Source organism: Elephas maximus, chromosome 23 (assembly GCF_024166365.1).
Source record: "Elephas maximus indicus isolate mEleMax1 chromosome 23, mEleMax1 primary haplotype, whole genome shotgun sequence".
NCBI classification, from domain to species: Eukaryota; Metazoa; Chordata; class Mammalia; order Proboscidea; family Elephantidae; genus Elephas; species Elephas maximus.
The window spans coordinates 47,469,842-47,493,705 of record NC_064841.1 but is presented as its reverse complement, the minus strand read 5'-3'; the positions used below and the strand labels follow the sequence as shown (position 1 = coordinate 47,493,705).

The window sequence follows — 23,864 nt, the reverse complement described above, 5'->3', positions numbered from 1 at the left end:
CTCTGCTTGCTTCTCTCTTTTATATCTCAAAAGAGATTTGTTTAATCTTGTAGACTGAGTCCTATTTCATTAACATAACTGCCTCTAATCCTGCCTCATTAACATCATAGAGGTAGTATTTACAACACATTAGGAAAATCATATCAGATGACAAAATGGTGAACAATCACACAATACTAAGAATTATGGCCTCGCCAAGTTGACACATATTTTGGGGGGACAGAACTCAATCCATGACAGCATCAAAACCAAATAATCAGCCAGCTAGGAGTAGAAAACAATCGACAATGCCTGGAATTTGCTGAGCTGAATTAGAAAATCTAAAGGTATCACAGGTGCTCTGACTCTAAATCAGGTGTCCGGGACTTTGGAAACTGGCAGTATTTATGTAAGCTTTGTTTTATTGGCCTTTGTTCACCTCTAGAGGCCCTTCAGTAGTTCTGTAGATGCCTAGGAGGTAGCCCACAGGTACTCAGAGTCAAGGACTATCCATACATCTCTAACATGACACCTGTCTTTTCTGTGGATTCATCCATATTGCCAGCCCCTATTCTTTTTGTCAATATGAGAACCCCTTTGTCAGGGAGTAGGTATGAAACCATTATCCAAAGAGCAGAGAAAAGCCCCTTAGTCCACAGACAAGAGCTATAATAGCAGAGCACTACATTTTAATAAATACGTATAAAGGCAAAGTGAAGTGAGAGTTCTCAAGCCATAAAGTGTTAGAGCCAGAAGGGATCTTACAGACCATCCAGTACAGGGTCCTTGTCTTAGTCATCCAGTGCTGCTATAAAAGAAATACCACAAGTGGATGGCTTCAACAAACAGAAGTTTATTCTCTCACAGAGTAGTAGGCTAGAAGTCCAAATTTAGGGCATCAGCTTCAGGGGAAGGCTTTCTCTGTCGGCTCTTGGAGGAAGGTCCGTGTCATCAAGCTTCCCCTGGACTAGGAGCTTCTCCACACAGGAACCTTGGGTCCAAAGGACGGGCTCTGCTCCCTGCACTGCTTTCTTGGTAGTATGTGGTCCCCCCCACTCTCTGCTCACTTCCTTTCCTTTTATCTTTTTTTTTTTTTTAAGATAAAAGGTGGTACAGGCCAAACGCCCAGGGAATCTCCCTTTACATTTGATCAGGGACATGACCTTAGTAAGGGTGTTGCAATCTCACCCTCATCTTCTTTAACATAATCTAATACTGCCTCATTAACCACAGGCAGAGATTAGGATTTATATCACATAGGAAAATTACAATCACGAAACGGAGGACAACCACACAATATTGAGAATCATGGCCTAACCAAGTTGACACATATTTTGGGGGAACACAATTCAATCCATGACAGTCCTCAACCTTAGTTGTACATTAGAATCACCTGGGGAAACATCTCAACCTCATAAGGCAAAGCCTCAGGCAGCATTACATCAGAACCCTGTTTCCTTTGCTTGGCTTGCTCCCCCACAGCTTTGAAGTTACATGTCAACCCCATTGCGCCTGCACAGTATGATTAAGAATGTTTCCGACATAACTTTTTTGAACTCCCTATCTGTAAACCCCTTAAAAGTAACTTTTCCCTTGCTTTCGGGGAGCAGTTCGCAGCAGCAGCTCCAGCTAACTCTTTTCCTTGTACAGTGAAATAAGGTGCTTTTCTGCCTTCCCACCTTGGTTTCTCGTTTATTGGCCAATAAGAGCCATACCAAGAGAGAAACTGGGGTTTCCACCTGGTAACATTTCTGGTGTCTGCTCAGTTCCTGAGGTGGCTCAGACAGCAGATCGGCCCCAATGTCTGGCACCACCACATTTCTTCCGGAGACCTTGGGGCAGCCCTGAAAGCTGATACACCCTGGACCCAAACGATGAAATGATGACTCTGTGGGAGGCACGAAACATGCCTGAGTTGTTTGGTAAATACCTAGGTAAGGCCTGAGAAGATACTCAAGAAGCAGGAGGAATTGACTGTTGAGTGCATTAGGAATCTGAGGTTAGTTGGTAAATAACAGGGTAATTCCTAGCTAAGGCCTTAGAAGAGTACCAAGAAGCAGGAGGAATTGACTGTTGAGTGCATTAGGAATCTGAGGTTAGTTGGTAAATAACAGGGTAATTCCTAGCTAAGGCCTTAGAAGAGTACCAAGAAACAGGAGGAATTGACCACTGAGGGCATAAAAGGCTCTAGGTACCTGTTAGGTTGGTGCACTGGATTAGGTTGTGTGAGTGTACGTGTGTGTATCTGGAGAATGGGGAACACTCAAGAGATCCCATAATGCAGCCCACTAAAATGTATCCTTAAGAACTGGGAACAGAGACTTGAACAGACATGGCTCTGGCAGTATGCTTGTCCCTTTTCCTATTTTTGCATCTTTAAATATATGCCGAATAAAACCTTTCTTTTTGCTTTACTAAACTTTGTGGTGTTTTCACCCTACAACAGTTAATGGTGTAGTCTTTGCAGGGATCCTAAAACCACGAATCCAGTCAACCTTAAGGAGACCTGGACTGCAGAGCAGAAGCTGGCAAAGAGAGGTCCTATATTCTGGACCCACAAGTTCCCACTCCCTGTCCCCTTGACACTGACAGGGTAAGTGCTCTCAGAAAACAAAATTTTACTTATTCTTTTTTCTCTTTCTTGTGTTTTCTTAAGTTTTGTTTGGTATATTTGTTTTGAAAACCAGTTGTTTGATTAAGGAGAACCTTTCTTAGGTTTTTGCTTGTTTGGTTAAGTGTGACATTTACTAATTCTTGGTGAACAGCAGTTTAGTGTCTGGATTCAGGTGCTTGAAACATTAAAGAGGTAATTCTATTTCCAAAGAGCTCTGGGTCACTAAAGGTCACAATATTTGAGCATGGGTCAACCAGTAAAAGCCACTAGGGTAGTATCTGGTGCTCATCACAAGCATTAAAGACTCCTATGACAGGATAAACTGGTCACCAGACAGGCTAGAGCACTAGAGAAAATCTGGGAAATAGTGCCAAATTCTGCCAAATTCTCAGGGGGAGGTGGAAGCTCCTGACCTGTTTTATGAAATTCACAGGGAGAAGTGGGAGCTCCATACCTGTTTTCTGATATAATTTCTCAATAAAGAATCACAGTGTTAAAATCATCAGTAGCTATTTTAAAATACTTTCCAGTTGAAGGAACTAGTATATTTAAGGTCTAAATTAAGAGACTAGGTCTCTATCTAGATGAATTAATTAAGTTCAAAAGAAAGAAAACCAAAAGCTTGAACCGTAGAGCTTAACCAAAAAAAAAAAAAAAAAAAAAAAGCCCATTGCCATTGAGTCGATTCCAACTCATAGTGACACATAGGACAGCGTTGAACTGCCTGTAGAGTTTCCAAGGAGCACTGGAGAATTCGAACTGCTGATCTTTTGGTTAGAAGCCATAGTTCTTAACCACTACACCACCAGGGTTTCCTAGAGCTTAACATTTTTGATAAAGGACCCTGGATTCCCCCTCCCCTTCGTGCCCCCATACTAAGACACTGGTTTAAGGTTCATATTTTAAAGCACTATAAACTGAATATACTATAAACGATTTGAAATTACAGTGTCTACTTTGGAAAAATGAGCTTCCATTTGTGTTGTCCTGTCTTTTCCGTTTTGGGGAACTTTTGCTTGATGCTCAAATTTTGTCAGAAAATCTTCCATTGGAGGCTCTGGCAAATTAATACATTCCATCTAGAACCAGTTTTTTTTTTTTTTTTTTCCTGTAAACTGAGTCAAGAGAGTGTGGGTGGGACAGGATCAGCTCCAGTCCCCCTAGCCAAGAATTAATTGATGGATTCCTTTACAAAATTGCTAAAGAGTTTGGTATTTACTAGGTAAATAGCCCTTCAAAATGCCTCAGTCAACTTAAATATATGTAAGTGAATTGGGATGACTCAATCTTGTCTTCGATTAATCAAGAGGGTAAGGAGGGGGCAGGATCAGGCCTCCCCAGCCCCCAGTCTCCAAAGTCATGTATCTCCAGGGAGGCTTTTGAAAGACCTTTTCCAACTAAGTGGAGACTTTTTTAAGACAAAAGAAAATAAGAAAAAACTGCTGCTTTACTATAGTTAAAAAAAAAATTACGTAGATCTCAATCATAAAAGAACTGTAAACAAGTTCTTTCTATTGTAGCGGAACTCTAAGAAGCCAAAAATAGCGATCACAATGAGACACACCTAAAATGGCCTAGAAAAATGTTTCCACCCCTAGCTAGAGACTTAAGGTTATATCCATATCAATGAATGGATCAGTTGAGCACAGACTTTGTGATTTCCAAAGCTGGTCGATAAAATCTTTAAGGGCTAAAATTAGATTGAGGAAAATAAAAGAAATAGTAAAAGTTGAATAAAAACTTGGAATATTTAAACAAACTTCATTTCAACAGTTACGTTATACAAGTTTAAAATAATTTCCAAGACCTTTTAGATAACTTACGATATTAAATTGAGTAAATATATATTTGAGTCTGCTAATGAGTGTGTTCATCTTTTGCCATTTTTAAAGGAAGTACCGTAAAAGATATGGAACAAAGACAATGGTTAAGAGGTTTATTAAAAGGAAATTTATTTGATATTGTCTGTCTGACTAAATTTTAATGGTATAAATGTATGAGATTTTTTTAGGAGGTTTAATGTTAAATAATGCATAAAACAAAGAATTAGGTTTCTTGCTGTTAATATAACAAAAATTTTCTTTGATTTCTCAGTGCAAAAAATTTATTCTTTGTGTAATCTGCCTTGAAGACAAAGGTTCAGCCTTTCATTAGAATAAAGTTCCTGATTAAAAAGCCAAGCCCCATGGCTCTGGAAAGAAAAAAAGCTACAGTTTTTGCCTTTAAGATCTTTGATTAAATAACTTAACACCAGACAACTTTGAAAACCTCATAGAAAGCTACAAAAAAAAAAAAAAAATGCTAAAAAGATTTATTTAATATGTTTTGAATTACATAGAATGTGTTGTCAAAATCAAGAGAAGTGCCTGATTCTCTTTGGGTTAAAATTTATGTTAGGATTTCCTCTTATGTTTTTGCCTAGACTCAGGAGAAATCTTGTAGTCTTGTCTGCTGACCTTGGGGATTCCTCGACCATCACAGCATGTGAGCAGGAGCCCTGCTCTGTGACCTGCTCATCTTGGGCTCACTAGCTTCTTTGACTCTGTGAATTGGGAAAGGCATCTATCCTGATCCAAGGACTTGGGACGTTCCAACCCCTATAAGCACATCAGGTGTTTCCTTGATATAGATCTCTGTGTATATATTTATATATGCTTCACTGGTTTTACTTCTCTAGAGAACCCAGCCTAAGACACCACTCACCAAAGTGGGATACAGAATGTTTTCTTAATAGATTTTATTATTCCAGTTGACCTAGATGTCCCCTGAAACCATGGTCCCCAGGCCCAGCCCCTGCTACTCTGGCCTTTGAAGCATTCAGTTTATTCAGAAAACTTATTTGCTTTTGGTTTAGTCCAGTTGTGCTGACGTCTCCTGTATTGTGTGTTGTCTTCCCCTTCACCTAAAATAATTCTTGTCTACTATCTAATTGGAAACCCTGGTGATGTAGTGGTTAAGTGCTATGGCTGCTAACCAAAACGTCAGCAGTTCAAATCCGCCAGGTGCTCCTTGGAAACTCTATGGGGCAGTTCTACTTTGTCCTATAGGGTCGCTATGAGTCAGAATTGACTCGACGGCAGTGGGGTTTACTATCTAATTAGTGAATACCCCTCTGCCTCCCACCCTCCTCACCCTCGTAACCATCAAAGAATATTTTCTTCTGCATTTAAACTATATCTTGAGTTCTTATAATAGTGCTCTCCTACAATATTTGTCCTTTTGCAACTGACTAATTTCACTCAGCATAATGCCTTCCAGGTTCCTCCATGTTATGAAATGTTTCATGGATTCGTCATTGTTCTTGATCAAGGGTAGTATTCCATTGTGTGAATATAACAATTTACTTATCCATTCATCTGTTGATGGGCATCTTGTTTGCTTCCATCTTTTTGATATTGTAAACAGTGCTGCAATGAACATGGGTGTGCGTGTATCTGTTCATCTAAAGACTCTTATTTCTCTAGGATTTATTTTAAGGACTGGGGTTGCTGGATCATATGGTAGTACTATTTCTAGCTTTTTTTTAAAAAAAAAAAAAAGCACCAAATCCGTTTCCAAATTGGAAATTTTACGTACCTACCAACAGTGTATAACTGTTCCGGTCTCTCCATAACCTCTCCAACATTTATTATTTTGTGTTTTGGGATTAATGCCAGGCTTGTTGGAGTGAGATGGAATCTCATTGAGTTTTGATTTGCATTTCTCTAATGGCTAATGATCATGAACATTTCCTCATTTACCTGTTAGCTGCCTGAATGTCTTCTTTGGTGAAGTGCCTGTTCATATCCTTTGCCCATTTTTTAATTGAGTTATTTGTCTTTTCGTTGTTGAGGTTTTGCAGTATCATGTAGATTTTAGAGATCAGACGCTGATTGGAAATGTCGTAGTTAAAAACTTTTCCCAGTGTGTAAGTAATCTTTTTACTCTTTTGATGAAGTCTTTGGATGAGCATAGGTGTGTCATCTTTAGGAGCTCCCAGTCAGGGCCAGGGCTTTTTTTGGGGGGGGGGGAGTTTTTTAATTACCTTTTAATCTCTTCTTTTGTTATGGGTTTATTTAGTTGTTCTACCTCTGTTTGTGTTAGTTTAGGTAGGTAATGTGTTTCTAGAAATTCATCCATTTCTCCTAGGTTTTCAAATTTGTTAGAGTACAATTTTTCATAGTAGTCTGATATGATTCTTTTAATTTCAGTTGTTATTTGGGTTATCTCATATCTTATTAGGGTTATTTGCTTTCTCTCCTGTTTTTCTTTTGTCAGTTTGGCCAATGGTTAATCAATTTTGTTAATTTTTTCAAAGAACCAGCTTTTGGTCTTCTTAACTCTTTCAATTGTCTTTCTGTTCTCTATTTCATTTAATTCTGCTCTAATTATTATTTGTTTTCTTCTGGTGTCAGGATTTCTTTTGTTACTCTCTTGGTATTTGTTCAAGTTTTAGGGATAATTCTTTAATTTTGGCCCTTTCTTCTTTTTGGATGTTTCCATTTTTTTTTTTTTTGCTATAAATTGACCTCTGAGCACTGCTTTAGTTCTATCCTAAAGGTCCTAATATGAAGTGTTTTCATTCTCATTTGATTCTATGAATTTCTTTATTCCATCCTTGATGTCTTCTGTAACCCAGTCATTTTTGAGCAGGGTGTTGTTCAGTTTCCAAGTGTTTGATTTCTTTTCCCTGCTTTTTCTGTTATTGACTTCTACTTTTATGGCTTTATAGTCAGAGAAGATGCTTTGTAATATTTTGATGTTTTGGATTCTCTTAAGGCTTGCTTTCTGATCTAATATGTGGTCTATTCTAGGGAATGTTCCATGTGTGTTGGAAGAGAAAGTTTACTTGGCTGCTATTGGGTGGAGTATTCTGTATATGCCTATGAGGTCAAGTGATTGATTGTAGCATTTAGATCTTCTGTGTCCTTATTGAGCTTCTTTTTGGATGTTCTGTCCTTCACCAAAAGTGGTGCGTTGAAGTCTCCTACTGTTATTGTGGAGCTGTCTATCTCACCTTCCAATGTCAGGGTACGTAAATATTAAATATTATATCCTCCTGGTATATTGTCCCTTTCATCATTATATAGTGTCTTTCCTTATCCTTTGTGGTGGATTTAACTTTAAAGTCTCTTTTGTCAGAAATTAATATTGCCACTCCTGCTTTTTGTTTGCTTGATATAGTTTTTTCCATCCTTTGAGTTTGTTTGTATCTTTAAGTCTAAGATGTGTCTCTTGTAGGCAGTATATAGATGGATTGTGTTTTTTATCCATTCTGCCACTCTCTGTCTCTTTATTGGTGCATTTAGTCCATTTACATTAAGTATAACTATGGATAGGTGTGAGTTTAGTGCTGTCATTTTGATGTCTTTTTGTGTGTGTTGTTGACAATTTCTTTTTTCCACTTAATTTTTTGTACTGAGTAGTTTATCTTTATATATTGTCTTTTCCTCTTATTCATTGTTGTTGATTTTGTTTTTGTTGAGTCTGTGTTTTTCTTGTATTTTATTTTGATGTGTAGGATTGTTAGTCTCCTTTGTGGTTACCTTAATATTTACCCCTATTTTACTAAGTTTAAGCCAAAGACGTTGTCATCTTTTACATAATGACATCACTTTTTCCCTGTTTTGAGCATTTTTTTAATCTTGATTTATTTTTGTGATTTCCCTAACTGGGTTGATATCTGCTTGCTCTGTCCTGTGTTCTAGTCTTGGGTTGATATTTGATGTTACTGATTTTCTTACCAGAGAACTCTCTTTAGTATTTCTTATAATCTTGGTTTGGTTTTTACAAATTTCCTAAACTTCTGTTCATCTGGAAATGTCCTAATATTGCCTTCGTATATGAGAGATAGTTTTGCTGGATATATGATTCTTGGCTGGCAATTTTTTTCCTTCAATGCTTTATATAAGTCATCCCATTGCCTTCTTGCCTGCATGTTTTCTGCCAAGTAGTCTGAGCTTATTCTTATTGACTCTCCATTGTAGGTGACTTTTTGTTTATCCCTAGCCAGTCTAAAAATTCTCTATCTTTGGTTTTGGCAAGTTTTATCATAATATGTATTGGTGACTTTCTTTTCTGATCTACCTCATGCGGGGTTCAGTAAGCATCTTGGATAGATATGTTCTCATCTTTTAGGATATCAGGGAAATTTTCTGCCAACAAATCTTCAACAATTCTCTCCAAATTTTCTTTTATCCCTCCCTGTTCTAGTACTCCAGTCATTCTTAGGTTATTTCTCTTGATAAAGTCCTGCATGATCCTTAAGGTTTCTTCATTTTTTAAATTCTTTTATCTGATTTTTCTTGAATATATTGGTGCCAAGTGTTTTATTTTCAATCTCACTAATTCTGCCTTCCATTTCCTCAATTTTGCTCCTCTGACTTTCTATTGTATTGTCTAATTCTGAAATTTTATTGTTAATCTTGTGAAGTTTTGATTGCTCTCTCTCTATGGATTCTTGTAACCTACTAAATTTTTCATTATGTTCTTGAATAACCTTTTTAATTTCCACAACTGCTTTATCTATGTGTTCCTTAGCTCATTCTACATTTTACCTGATGTTCTTCCTGATCTCTTGAAGAGTTCTGTATATTAATCTTTTGTATTCTACATCTGGTAATTCCAGGAAGATACCTTCATCTGGAAGGTTCCATGATTATTTGTTTTGAGAGCTTGTTGAAGTGATCGTGGTCTGCTTCTCTATGTGATTTTATATTGACTGTTGTCTCTGAGCTATCTATAAGTAATTTTAATTTTTTTATGTTTGCTTACTATATCCTAGCTTCTTGCTTTTTTTGATATGCCAAATTGGCTGCTTGAGTGAGCTAGCTTGAATATTTGTGCCTTTGAAGCTCTAACATCCTGTCACCAGATGGCTAGAGCTGTTACCAGGTATATGAGCTTAGGAGTTCATTCACTTTTCTTGTATGGATTCAGCTCAGGTGTCCAGGTAGTTGGTCATCAGGTGCGTGACACACGCTGCGTCCTACAGTGTTAGAGGAAGAGGGGTGATTGATATAGGTACAGGTATCTGGTTGCAGCAGGGGATCATGCTATGAACAAGATAGGGGTCTCACAACTGTTCCCCAAGTGTCTGTGAGGAAAGCACATCCCTCTTCCCTAGAACACACAGGAGGGTGGGTTCTGCAGTTGTACCATGGGCACCCAATGCTTTTGGTTGTAAGGACTGGGAGGCACCACTTATACTTGGACCTGTGTCATGGGTGGCTAGGTGACATGGGTGGAGCCACCAGTCCTCAGGCCCCTGATGTGAGTAGGCAAGGACACTGTTGAATAGGCAAAGTGGTATCAAACATCAAAAGCTCACCTCTCCACCACACAGCTGAAACAGTTGAAGTCAACTCTTAAGCACATACACTGTTGCAGTCCACCAAAAAAAGCCTAATCTCCTGAAATGGGCCCACACAGGTCCATGCAAGGGTGAAAGGTATTCAAAGTCTGCAGACAGTTTGTGCCTGGACAGGAGCCACTTCTGTCCTGAGCTCCCAGCTTAGTGTAGCTGGCAGGTTATCTTCTCCCCCAGTTGTTAATTTATTCCTTCTCCAAGGCTGGGAGAATGGCACAGGGTACACGGCAGGACCTATCTCAGGCCCAGGGAAATCAACAGCAACTTAAGCCAGCTTGGGAGCTGGGGGAGCAGTAAAATAAACACAGGTACTTAGCTTTTGCTGATAGTGCTGCTCTTTGGTTCCAGAGGTGTGAATAGACTGTGTGGCTCACTATCTCTGTCTTAGGAAACCACATCCTGAATGCTACCACCAGTCTGCCGCGGTTGCTCCAAGAGATCATGCCTGAGGGGTGCCAGCTGCCGCTGAGACAGGTCTGGCAACTCCTCACCACCTCTGAACCATCTTTCCCTCCCCCGCCACTCAGTCCAATTTCCTAACTTCGCCTTTGATGTTCAGGACTTCTAGCTTGTCATATATATAACCATTTCACTTGGTTTTTCAGGTCTTTGGTGTAAGAGGGATCACTGGAACTGTCTGATTACTTCTCCACCTTGGCCTTGCCTCTCCTCTAGGGCTCCCATTCGATAGTGTAACTCTTGAATTAGAAGTTCTCATTGGTAAACTTAGCAAAAAGTCGTAAATATCATAACCAGAGGAAAAAAAAAAAGTATCTGAAATTCATTCAAGGTATGATTTTACGAAATAAAATAGTATTAAATTTCTTACTAGCTCTCTCAAAGAACAGTTTCGTGCCACTTCTGCTTCTGAGAAAGTGACCCATGACTGTTAATAGGTACTCTTGGGAAGAACACTCAGTATGTTTTAAACAGATTAACTGAAGGCCTCCAACAGGAGAGGTCCATCCTGTATTATCTTGCTAATCATGTATTCTCTAATGGAATCTTGGTTGTCACATATAAATTTTTCTATACCTTCTGTTTTCTGTAGTCAAACTTTGTTCCTTATAGGTATATGTTTTTGTGTGGTAGGTCCAACTATAATAGCTTAGATGATCCTTTTCCAACTGACAGTGAGTTTACATAGGCAATCAATCTCTTGTTTATATTTCTGATGAATGCATGGGCAATGCAATCTGAGAATTTTAAGATTACCTGTAGATATTCATAGTAATGATGCTAGTAAATATATAAAAGATAATGTTAAATTGCTGTGCATCATAAAACGAAAGTCAAAAAGGAAGCCATTGGTCCAATACTCTGGGTGGGGTTGGTAGCTTTAATTTCTATTATGCTATAGTTGAATTTCTTTAAGAAATTTATCAATCATTATAGGACAAATAGCAGACAGAGTTGCTAATGGGATGGAAGCACAACAGCAATCTCTGACCTCATTAGCCAAGTTGACATGAGATAACAAAATAGACTTCGATTTTTTTATTAGTACAAGAACGTATAATCTGTACTGTAGCAAATACCTCTTGTTGTATTCAGAAAACACAGGAAAAGTAAAACAGGATATACACAGAATTAGACAACAATGAGCTACTTGGTTACACACTAACTCCCTTACAAACACCACGTTTATTTGGTTAGTTACCATCAAGAATAAATACATAAGCTAAATCAATATTGCAAGGAATAGGAATATTCTTAGTCTGCATCCTGAAAGTATTGGGCATAATAAAACTTAATTTCCTATTGTCTTAAATGCTTAAGAAAGCCTCAGGCTAAAATGTTGATGTACATTGAGTTGGCTCGCTCTGGCAATGCCATTGATGGGAACGTTGCTCTTGCTTAAGGTCCTGGTGGAGAACCAGATGATATCCGGTAGAAAACCAGCACTGTGAGTTTAAAGAGCCTGCCATGGCCACCATCTAGGGACTTGACTAAGTCCCGGTACTAATCATCAATGTGTTACCTCCAATCGTCGATCAAAAGAAAAGAATGATTTAGGAGATAATACTGGAACCATTACTCCTTGTTCTTAAGGAACTAGAGCTGGAGCTGAACTCACAAGGACGCATGAAGACACATCACCTGGGCATTGAGGTATAAAGACAATAGCTAGGACAATCTTGGAAGACATCTCTTAGGAAAATATCCACATAAACAGGGCATGAAAACCACTCGTATCTTTTGGCATTTAACCAACAGTCAGTTGTAAACCATACAACATAGGCAAGAATTACCCATAATCTCTGTACCTCTCCATCCAACTTACTGGCTAAAAGAAGAGGGGGTGCAATTCCTAAGTCCAACATTTGCTCCCTCCCTGAGAACATGCCAAACAATTCCAAGCTGGGCTATAGTTCAAAATGGACACTGGTCTTAAATGACCAATGTCCAAAAGGAAATGAAGAGAATAAGGCAGATCCTCAGGCAGCTTTGTATCAGAATCCTGTTTTCTTTGCTTGGCTTTCTCCCTCACAGCTTTGAAGTTATATGTAAACCCCATTATGCCTGCATAGTATGATTAAGAATGTTGCTGACATAATTTGTATGAACTCCCTATCTGTAAACCCCTTAAAAGTAACTTTTCCCCTCACCCTCAGGGAGCAGTCTTGGTGGTGGCAGCTTTGACTGACTCCTTTTCCCAACACAATGAAATAAAGGAGCTTTTCTGCCTTCCCACCACGGTCTCTTGTTTATTGCCGATAAAATCATGCTGAGCAAGAACCTGGGGTTTCCACCTGCTAACACTCAGGTCACTCCAGACCAATTACATGGTCTTGGTGGTAGTATGTGCAATCAAGTTTGAGAAGAAGGGCTCTAGTCCAGTGGTTCTCAAACTCACTGGTTCCTAAGAACACCTGGGGGGCTTTATAAAACTAAATCTCCAGGACTTATCCAGACTCATTTGGGTGTGAGATCTGTTGCGGAAATTATAATTAAAAAAAAAAAAAAAATCTGTTCCCAACCCAGGAAACTTCTGCACAAAAGTAGGAGAGAACAAAAACAATTTTATTATTCAATAAGCATTAAAGCAGAATGTGATGCATCACAGGCAATCCATTAAAGAGGTCAAAAAACAGAAAGGAATCTGACCCTTTTTGTAGCCCAGTAGATGCAACTCAGTTCATGCATGTTTTAAGATAAACAATAATTAAAACCACTTGCTGTTGAGTTGATTCCAACTCATGAAAACCCCGTGTCCGTCAGAGTAGAACCCCCATACGGTTTTCAATGGCTGATTTTTCGGAAGTAGATCACCAGGTCTTTTTTCCAAGGTGCCTCTGGGTGGACTAGAACGTCCAACCTTTCGGTTAATAACTGTATGTACCACCCGGGAGGCTCCAAATGATAATTAGTTCTCAAGTAGCAAGATTTAAAAACACCATTTCTTACATATAATGCATCCTAAATTTATCTAGTAATTGGGGTAGCCCCCTATGTTCCTTAATTACCTTTACCCAAAAAGAAAAATAATTTTTTCAAATCTTTAAGATTGGACGTAGTTTTGTAACTTGGAGCAGGATGCCCTTAGAAGTTAGGTTCCTACCCTCCCACAGACAATGGGAGGTATCTTTCCTGATGATTGCATTTCACAGGGATGGTGCCCAGGTCCATTAGGAAACACTTCTGTGTTGTAGAATGGGCACCAGTTGCTGAGTCAACTCTAACTGTACATCAGAGCAGGCCTCATGTATATCAGAGTAAAACTGTGCTCCATAGGGTTTTCAATGGCTGTGACCTTTAGAAAGTAGTTCACCAGGCCTTTATTCCAAGGCACGTCTGGGTGGAATGCAACCTTTAACTTTTTGGTTAGTAGCCAAGCTCTTAACCATTTGCACCACCCAGGGACTCCAATAAAACTTGCTAAAAGCTTGTTTAACCTTTTGAAAGGATTTAGGTACATCTCAAAAGAGGCAGAGAAAGAACTTACAATTATAAGTTTTTTTTAAGTAAAAGCTCTGAGAAAAGAAAAAATACTTTCTTTCCCTCTTTGCATCGGGAGAAATTAATTTTGTTAATACCCTTACATACCCAAGAATCTGCATTTTAAAGCTCCCCAGGAGATTCTAATGATCAGTCAGGTTTGGGAACAATTTAGTCCATTTCCTACACTGTCCAAGGCCACAGAAAAATTACCTGTTCTCCCAAGCAAATGCAGTTAGCAAATGAGAAAACCAAGCCTAGAATCCAGGTCTACAGATTCTCAATTCAGCATTAAATAATGAAGAAGTTATTAAATCTCTCTCTCATGCTGGAAAAAAAAATATCTTTTAGGGTTCACAAAAAATCAAAATCATGTCTTTTTTTCATGAGAAATAGATGAAACACATCTAGAAATAAACTTCAGCTGCAAAATGAGTGTCTTATTTAATAAGAAAACTTCCCTAATTGCAAGAGTCAAACACTGAAAATCAGAATGACCAAGGGAGATTGTGGGATCTCCTTTTAAAATGATACTTTTAAACCATACTGTTCGCTTTCTCCAAGAAAATTGAGATGTGGAGGCGCCTACTGCATGCCTGTTATAGTAGCAGTGGCTGTGAAAGACATAAATAGAAGACATGGCCCTGGGCCTCAATAAACATAGATTTTAGCTGGGGAGACAAGCACCTGTAAAGGAGGCAATCAAGAACTGCAAGAGCAATACAACAGATGTTTTAGCACTTTGGAGAACGGAGAGTCTAAGATGAGCTGTGTTATTCAGAGAATGCTTAATGGAAGAAGCAAATCTTGAAAGAGGCACATGAGGTTGAAGACGATGTCTCTGAATCCTCCCCGTGGCCGCCCAGCCTGAGGAGTAGGGAACATTCACCATTTCTGTCTTGTCATAGACTTTCTGGTTTTTGTTTCTTAGGGCTGATTATAGTTGGAATTTTTTGTTGCCGTTTCTTTTCTTTTACTCTTTCCTTTTTTTCCCCTTGTTTATTTGTTTTGGGTTTGTCTTTACTCAAGTTGCCCTTTGCCCAGTCAGAAATGAATAATTTGGCACATGGCTGTGTGGCCCATGGATGTTCTATAAAAATTTTTGGTGCCTGAGCAATTCCAGATAGCCTTGATGGTGAAGATCCCACATTGCATTCTGAGCCTGGTGTGTCATTTTAGTGTGTGCTCCCTCTGCTGGTTACCTCCAGAAATTGAGAGGACATATCACACTCTTCTCAGGTCCAAGAATGTGAGCTCTGCACAGTGGCAAAAATTTTCTGGCTGATGAGACTGGAAGAACTAGATTGTGCCTAGGTATCATTGATCACTGCCCTGACAGGGAACACAACAGAGAATCCCCGATGGAGCAGGAGAACAGTGGGAGGCAGATCTCAAATTCTTGTAAAAAGACCAGGCTTAATGGTCTGACTGAGACTAGAGGGACTCTGGAGGTCATGGTCCCCAGACCGTTTGTTAGCCCAAGGTTGGAACCATTCTCCAAGCCAACTCTTCAGACAGGGATTGGACTGGACTATAAGATAGATATTGATATTAGTATGGAGTGAGCTTCTTGACTCAAGTAGACACATGAGACTATGTGGGCAACTCCTGTCTGGAGGTGAAATGAGAAGGAAAGAGGGGAACAGGAGTTGGTCAAATGAACATGGGGAATAGATGGTGGAAGGGAGGAATGCACTGTCTCATTATGGAGAGAGCAGCTAGGAGTACATTGCAAGGACTGTATAACTTTTTGAATGAAAAACTAACTTGATTTGTAAACTTGATTTGTAAACTTTCACTTAATGCACAATAAATAAATGAATTAATTAAAATTTTTTTCTGGCTGAAAAGAGATCTGATTAAAAAAAAAGAAATCTTACTACCACATTCATTCAAATCGACCGTCTTAGGCAAACATAGCTTATGTGGGCTCCAATTTGTTTTGATTTTAATGTTTGACCTAGAACCAAGCAGGCAAGTGGTGCTGAGGCTGGGTCCCTAAGTACGCTTGCTGATAGCTGCAAAGGACTGGCCCTAAGGCACCTAAAGGAAGTGCGGCGGCCAGAACAAGCAAATAAAACTACTGGACATCCAGTTAAATTTGCACTGTAGGTAAACAATGTCTGGGTAGGTAAACAATGTATAATTTTTTAGTATAAGTATGTCCTATGCAGTATTTGAGACATACTAAAAAATTATTCGTTGTTTATCTGAAATGCAGCTCTAAATGGGTGCCCTATATTTTATCTGACAACCCTAAGAGGGAAGAACCAGGTTAAAGGAAAAGGTCAGTCCAAAGTCTAAGAAGACTCTTGGATGAAAACTGATAAAACATAGTGGTGCCTAGAAGCTGGTGACAATTGAGTCATTAGACTTAAGAAGACACCAGCCCCACCAAAACTCTGAAGTAAACCTCCATGCTGGGTGCATATTACAAAAGCTCAAGACGGGGAAGGGCCTTGGAAGCTCTTTAATTCACTCTGCGTCATTTTCGCAGGGCTGATTTAAATCCCACCATAATGTCTTTTTATACAAACTCTCTTTTAAGAAGACACTTTAAAGAACCTTAGTAAAATACTTTAGAGGACATTGGCAGAATTCTTCCCTTCTGTGGGAGACCAGGATTCGATTTCTAGCCAATGCACCTCAGGCACAGCCACCACCCATCTATAACCGTAGGCTTGCATGTTGTTATGATACTGAACAGGTTTTAGTGGAGCTTCCAAACTAAGATGGACTGGGAAGAAAGGGCTGATGGTCTACTTCTGAAAATCAGCCAGTGAAAACCCTATCGGTCTGATCTGTGACTGATCAATGGGGAGATATGTTCATTTGTTTAGGCTGGGTTCTACAGAGAAACAAAACCAGTGAAGTATATATATGTATTTAATATAAACCAAAAACTCATTGTCGCCGAGTTGATTCCAACTCATAGCGACCCTATAGGACAGAATAGAACTGCCCCATAGGGTTTCCAAGGAGCAGCTGGTGGATTCAAACTACAGACCTTTGGTTAGCAGGCATAGCTCTTTAACCACTACTCCAACAGGGATCGTCATATATTTAATATACATATAGAAAGAGAGAGAGAGATTTAAGGAAATAGTTCACATGGTTGTAGAGGCTGGCAAGTCCCAAGTCAGTGGGTCAGGTGTCAGACTGGAGGCTTCTCACTCATGTAGCTTCAGGGACAGACAAACCCAAGATCAGCAGGTTAGACAGCAGACTACTTGCCTCATGAGCTGTGGAGGCTGATGAACCCAACATCAGCAGGTAAGATGGCAGGCTGCTGGTTCACAGGCTGTGAAGGCCAATGAAACCCAGGATCAGCAGGCCACTGGCTCAAGTCCCAAGAAGGGAAGGTTACATGATGACAAGTTGGATGAAGGATCCAGAGCAAGTGAGCTTTGCCAGAACATCCATATATATATTGGATGCAGGCCACACCCCTAGGAAACTAGCCTTACAACTAATTGGATAATCACATCAGATCACATCATGGAGGATGACCATATCATTATATAACTGCCAAACTACATCATTACATAAGTGTCAAACCACTGAGAATCATGGCCCAGCCAAGTCGATACATGACCTTAACCATCACACCACATGCCCTTTAGGTTGCCCCCAATGGTCTCTGTCTGATCCCTTGAATGCCTTTATCTGACTGTAAAAGCCTCCACTGCTCTGTTCTGTTCTGATTGTCCTTAATAGCCCCAGGTAGGGTCATCACCACAGTATAAGTGCTATTTTCTGAAAAGCAGGTTTCTTTTGCACAGAAGGTTAATATTAGGGTTTCCTGTACATGAGGACCCCCACGTGTCTGTCCATTTGTTGCTGCTGTGGGAGCTTGCGTACTGCTGTGATGCTGGAAGCTATGCCACTGGTATTCAAACACCAGCAGGGTCATGCATGGTGGACAGGGTTCAGCTGAGCTTCCAGACTAAGACAGACTAGGATAAAGGACCTGGTGGTCTACTTCTGAAAAGATTAGCCAGTGAAAACTATATTAAGAGAAAAGGAACATCGTCTGATTTAGTGCCAGAAAATAAGCCTCTCAGGTTGGAAGGCACTCAAAATAGGACTGGGGGAGAGCTTCTTCCTCAAAGTAGAGTCAACCTTACCGACATGGATGAAGATAAGCTTTGGGGGCCTTCATTTAGTGATGTGACACAACTCAAAATGAGAAGAAACACCTGCAAATGCCCGTTAATAATTGGAACATGGAATGTACAAAATATGAATCAAGGAAAATTGGAAATTTGTCAAAAATGAAACGGAACGCATAAACATCAATATCCTAGGTGTTAGTGAACTGAAATGGACTGGTATTGGCAATTATGAATCAGACAATCATATGGTCTACTATGCCAGGAATGATACATTGAAGAGGAATGGCATTTCATTCATCATCAAAAAGGACATTTCAAGATCTATCCTGAAGTACAACGCTGTCAGTGATAGAATAGTATCCGTATGCCTACAAAGAGACCAGTTAAAACAACTGTTATACAAATTCACCCACCAACCACTAAGGTCAAAGAGGAAGAAACTGAAGATGGTTACCAACTTCTGCAGTCTGGGATTGATCAGATATGCAATCAAGATGGGTTGATAATTACTTGTGACTGGAATGTGAAAGTTGGAAACAAAGAAGAAAGATCAGTAGTTGGAAAATATGGCCTTGATGATAGAAACAATACCACAGAACACATGATAGAATTTTGCAAAACCAATGACTTCTTCATTGCAAATACCTTTTCTCAACAACATGAATGGCGACTATACACATGGACCTCACCAGGTGGAATACACAGGAATCAAATCAACTACATCTGTGGAAAGAGATGATGGAAAAGCTCAATATCGTCAGTCAGAACAAGGCCAGGGGTCAACTGCAGAACAGGCTACCAATTGCTCATATGCAAGTTCAAGTTGAAACTGAAGAAAATTAGAACAAATCCATGAGAGCCAAAATATGACCTTGAGTATATTCCACCTGAATTTAGAGACTATCTCAAGAATAGATTTGATGCATTGAACACTAATGACCAAAGACCAGACGATTTGTGGAATGACATCAAGGACCTCATACATGAAGAAAGCAAGAGGCTGTTAAAAAGTCAGAAAAGAAAGAAAAGACCAAAATGGATGTTAGAAAAGACTCTGAAAATTGCTCTTGAATGTTGAGTAGCTAAAGCAAACAGAAGAAATAATGAAGTAAAAGATGAAATAACAGTAGATTTCAAAGGGCTGCTTGAGAACACAAAGAATGATGATGTGTGCAAACATCTGGAGTTAGAAAACCAAAAGAGAAGAAAACACTTGTCATTTCTCGTGCTGAAAGAATTAAAGAAAAAATTCAAGCTTAGAGTTGCTTAGTGAAGGATTCTATGGGCAAAATATGGAATGACTCAGGAAGCACCAAAAAGAAGATGGAAGAAATAAACAGAGTCACTGTACCAAAACAATCGGTTGGCATTCATTCATTTCAGGAGGTAGCATATGATAAAGAACCAACGGTACTGAAGGAAGATGTCCAAGTCGCACTGAAGACACTGGCAAAAAAACAAGGCTCCAGGAATTGACGGAATACCAACTAAGATGTTTCGACAGATGGATGCAGCACTGGAAGTGCTCACTCGTTTATGCTAAGAAATTTGGAAGACAGCTAGCTGGCCAACCGAAGAGATCCATATTCATGCCTATTCCCAAGAAAGGTGATCCAACTGAATGTGGAAATTATCAAACAATATCATTAATATCACACACAAGTAAAATTTTGCTGAAGATCATTAAAAAACCGTTGCATCGGTACACAGACAGGGAACGGTCATAAATTCAAGCTGAATTCAGAAGAGGATGTGGAACGAGGTATATCATTGCTAATGTTAGATGAATCATGGCTGAAAGCAGAGAACACCAGAAAGATGTTTACCTGTGTTTTATTGAGTATGCAAAGGCATTCGACTGTGTGGATCATAATAAATTATGGATAACGTTGAGAAGGATGGGATTCCAGAACACTTAATAGTGTTCATGAGGAACCTGTACATAGATCAAGGAGCAGTCATTCACAGAACAACAAGATACTGTGTGGTTTGAAGTCAAGAAAGGTGTGCATCAGAGTTATATCTTTCACCGTATTTATTCAGTATGTATGCTGACCAAATAATCTGATAAACTGGACTATATGAAGAAAAATGTTGCGTCAAGATTAGAGGAAGACGCATTAACAACCTGAGACATGCAGATGACACAACCTTGCTTGCTGAAAGCGAAGAGGACTTGAAGCAGCTACTGATGAAGATCAAAGACTACAGCCTTAGTATGGATTACACCTCAACATAAAGAAAACAAAAATCCTCACAACTGGACCAATGAGCAACATCATGATGAACAGAGAAAAGATTGGAGTTGTCAAGGATTTCATTTTACTTAGATCCACAATCAACAACCTTGGAAGCAGCAGTCAAGAAATCAAAATGCATTGCCTCTGGCAAATCTGCTGCAAGAGACCTCTTTAAAGTGCTAAAAAGTTTTAAGAGGGTGAAGGGGGGGGGAGAGGGGAATTCACTAACTAGACAGTAGGCAAAAATCAGCTTAGATGAAGGGAAGGACAACACACAATACAGGGGAAGTCATCACAACTGGACTAAACCAAAAGCTAAGATGTTTCCTGAACACAAACACTTTGAGGAACAGAGTAGGAGGGGCGGGGATCTGGAAATCGTGGATTTGGGGGACATCTAGGTTAACTGGCATAACAAAGTTTAAGAAAATGTTCTGCATCCCACTTTGGCAAGTGGCTTCTGGGGTCTTAAAAGCTTGGGAGTGGCCATCTAAGATGCATCAGTTGGCCCCAACCACAAAGGAGAATGAAGAACACCAATGACACAAGGAAAATATTAGCCCAAGAGACAAAAGGACCACATAAACCAGATACTCCATCAGCCTGAAACCAGAAGAACTAGATGGTGCCTAGGTACCACCAATGACTCCCCTGACAGGGAACACAACAGAGAGTCCCTAATGGAGCAGGAGAAAGTATGGTGCAGAACTCAAACTCATGTAAAAAGACCAGACTTAATGGTCTGACTGAGACTAGAGGAAACCAGAAGACATGGCCCCCAGATTCTTTGTTAACCCAGAACTAAAACCATTCCCAAAGCCAACTTTTCAGACAAAGATTAAACTGGACTATAAAACATGAGATAATACTCATGAAGAGTGTGCTTCTTAGTTTCAAGTAGATACATGAAACTAAATGGGCAGCTCCTGTCTGGAGGTGAGATGAGAAGGAAGAAAGGGATAGGAGTTGGTTGAATGGACAAGGGAAACACGGGGTTGGATGGGGGAGTGTGCTGTCACATTTTAGGGATTGCAACTAGGGTCCTATAACAATATGTATATAAATTTTTGTATGAGAAATTAACTTGAGCTGTAAACTTTCACCTAAAGCACAATAAAAAAAAAAAAAAATAGTGTTAAAAAGCAAAGACGTCACTTTAAGGACTAGAGTGTGCCTGACCCAGGCCATGGTGTTTTCAGTTGCCTCATATGCATGCAAAAGCTGGGCAATGAATAATAAAGACTGAAGAATTGATGCCTTTGAATTATGGTGTTGGCAAAGAATATTGAATATACCATGGACTGCCAAAAGAATGAAGAAACCAGTCTTGGAAGAAGTACAGCCAGAATGCTCCTTAGAAGCTAGGATAGCAAGACTTCATCTCATACACTTTGGACATTTTATCAAGTGGGACCGGTCCCTGCAGAAGGACATTATGCTTGGTAAAGTAGAGAGTCATTGAAAAAGAGGAAGACCCTCAAAGAGATGATAGAGACAGTTGCTGAAACCGTGGGCTCAAGTATAACAATGATCATGAGGATGGCACAGGACCAGGCAGTACATGGGGTTACTGTGTGTTGGAATTGACTCAAGGGCACATAACATACTGCATCATGTCCCCCCACCTTTCTCAATCATCTGAAGTATCCCTGTTTGCATAATACAACTCTCCGGCACATAATCATAGCCACCTCTTCCCAATAGTAGACAATATAAACTCATGTCCATTTATTGATGCAGAAGCAGACTCATAAGATCATGCAGCCACTTTGTCAATCCATCTTGATGATGGTCTTCCTCTTTTTTGCTGACCCTCTACCAATGTTTCTAATGAGCATTCTGGCTTTGCTTCTTCCAAGACAAATTCTTTTGTTCTCATTAAGGCCAACTGTATTTTGAGGAGGAAGCTCTTCCAACCTGAGGGGCTCATCTTTCACCACTATAGCAGACAATGTTCTGATGCTATTCATAAGATTTTCACTGGCTAGTTTTTTCGGAAGTAGACTGACAGGTCCTTCTTCCTAGTTTGTTTTAGTCTGGAAGCTCAGCTGAAACCTCTCCACCAAGGGTGACCCTCCTGGTATTTAAAATACCAGTGGCTAAGCTTCCAGTATCACAGCAACACACAAGACACCACAGTACAACAAACTGACAGACATGTGTTGGTCAATACACAAGACACCACAGTACGACAAACTGACAGACATGTGTTGGTCAAATACATTAAGATTAACTAAAAATGTTCTAGGCACTTTTTAGCAAAATAGCAGGGTGCACTCAAAATAAAGATATTACCTGTAAGATCGGGACCCTAGGGAACCTTAGGAAATATATATTGAGAGAGATTTATATCAAGGGAATGGCTCACACAGTTGTAGAGGCTGGAAAGTTCCAAGTTTGTGGGTCAGGCTCACAGGCTGTGTAGTCCAACGAATCCTAAGATCAGCAGCCTGGATGGTGGGTAAGCTGATACCTCAAGTCCCAAGAGCCAGTAAAGAGGATGACTGGTTTCCACAGAACATATCATCCTATCCACTTGGTTGTTAAAATCTTCCTACACTGAGGTCACCCTTTGAGGTCACTCTTTGAGAGACAAAAGGTGGTACAGGCCCCACCCCACCCCCTTTTACATTGGATCAGGGAGGTGATCTGAGTAATAGTGGTGTTACAATCCCACACTAATCCTTTTTAGCATAAAATTACTATCACAAAATGGAAGTCAACCATACAATACTGGAGATCATGGCCTAACCAAGTTGACACATATTTTGGGGGGACATAATTCAATCCATGACAAAGCACACTCCTTACCAGTATCATTTTATGTCTTATACTTCAGTCTAATCTTTGTCTGAAGAGTTGGCTTTGAGAATGGTTTTAGTTTTGGGCTAACAGGGAGTCCAGGGGCCATGACCTCTGGGGTCCCTCCAGTCTCAGACCATTAAGCCTGGTCCTTGTACTAGAATTTGAGGTCTGCATCCCACCTTTCTCCTGCTCCATCAGGGACTTTCTGTTGTGTTCCCTGTCAGGGGAATCATTGGTGGTAGCTGGGCACTATCTAGTTCTTCTGGTCTCAGGCTGATGGAATCTCTGGTTTATGTGGTCCTTTCTTTCTCTTGGGCTCATGTTTTCCTTGTGTCTTTGGTGTACTTCATTCTCCTTTGCTCCAGGTGGGTTGAGGCCAATTGATGCATCCTAGATGGCCTCTTGCCATCCTTTAAGACCCCAGATGCCACTTAGCAAAGTGGGATGCAGAATGTTTTCTTAATACACTTTGTTATGACAATTGACCTAGAAGTCCCCTGAAACCATGGTCCCCAGACCCCTGCCCCTGCTACTCTGTCCCTCAAAGTGTTTGGTTGTATTCAGGAAACTTCTTAGCTTTTGGATTAGTCCACTTGTGCTGACTTCCCCTGTATTGTGTGTTGTCCTTCCCTTCACCTAAAAAAATTCTTGTCTACTGTCTAGTTAGTGAATACCCCTCTCTCTCCTTCCCTCCCCACCCTCATAACCATCAAAGAATTTTTTCTTCTGCGTTTAAACCTTTTCTTGAGTTCTTATAACAGTGATCTCATACAATATTTGTCCTTTTGCAACTAATTTCACTCAGCATAATGCCTTCCAGATTC

General features: G+C 39.8%; 1 pseudogene; it reads left to right on the top strand.

The window, feature by feature from the left end:
• The window catches only part of LOC126066244 (cadherin-3-like), a 195,513-nt pseudogene that overhangs the window by 165,607 nt on the left and 6,042 nt on the right, over positions 1-23,864 (top strand).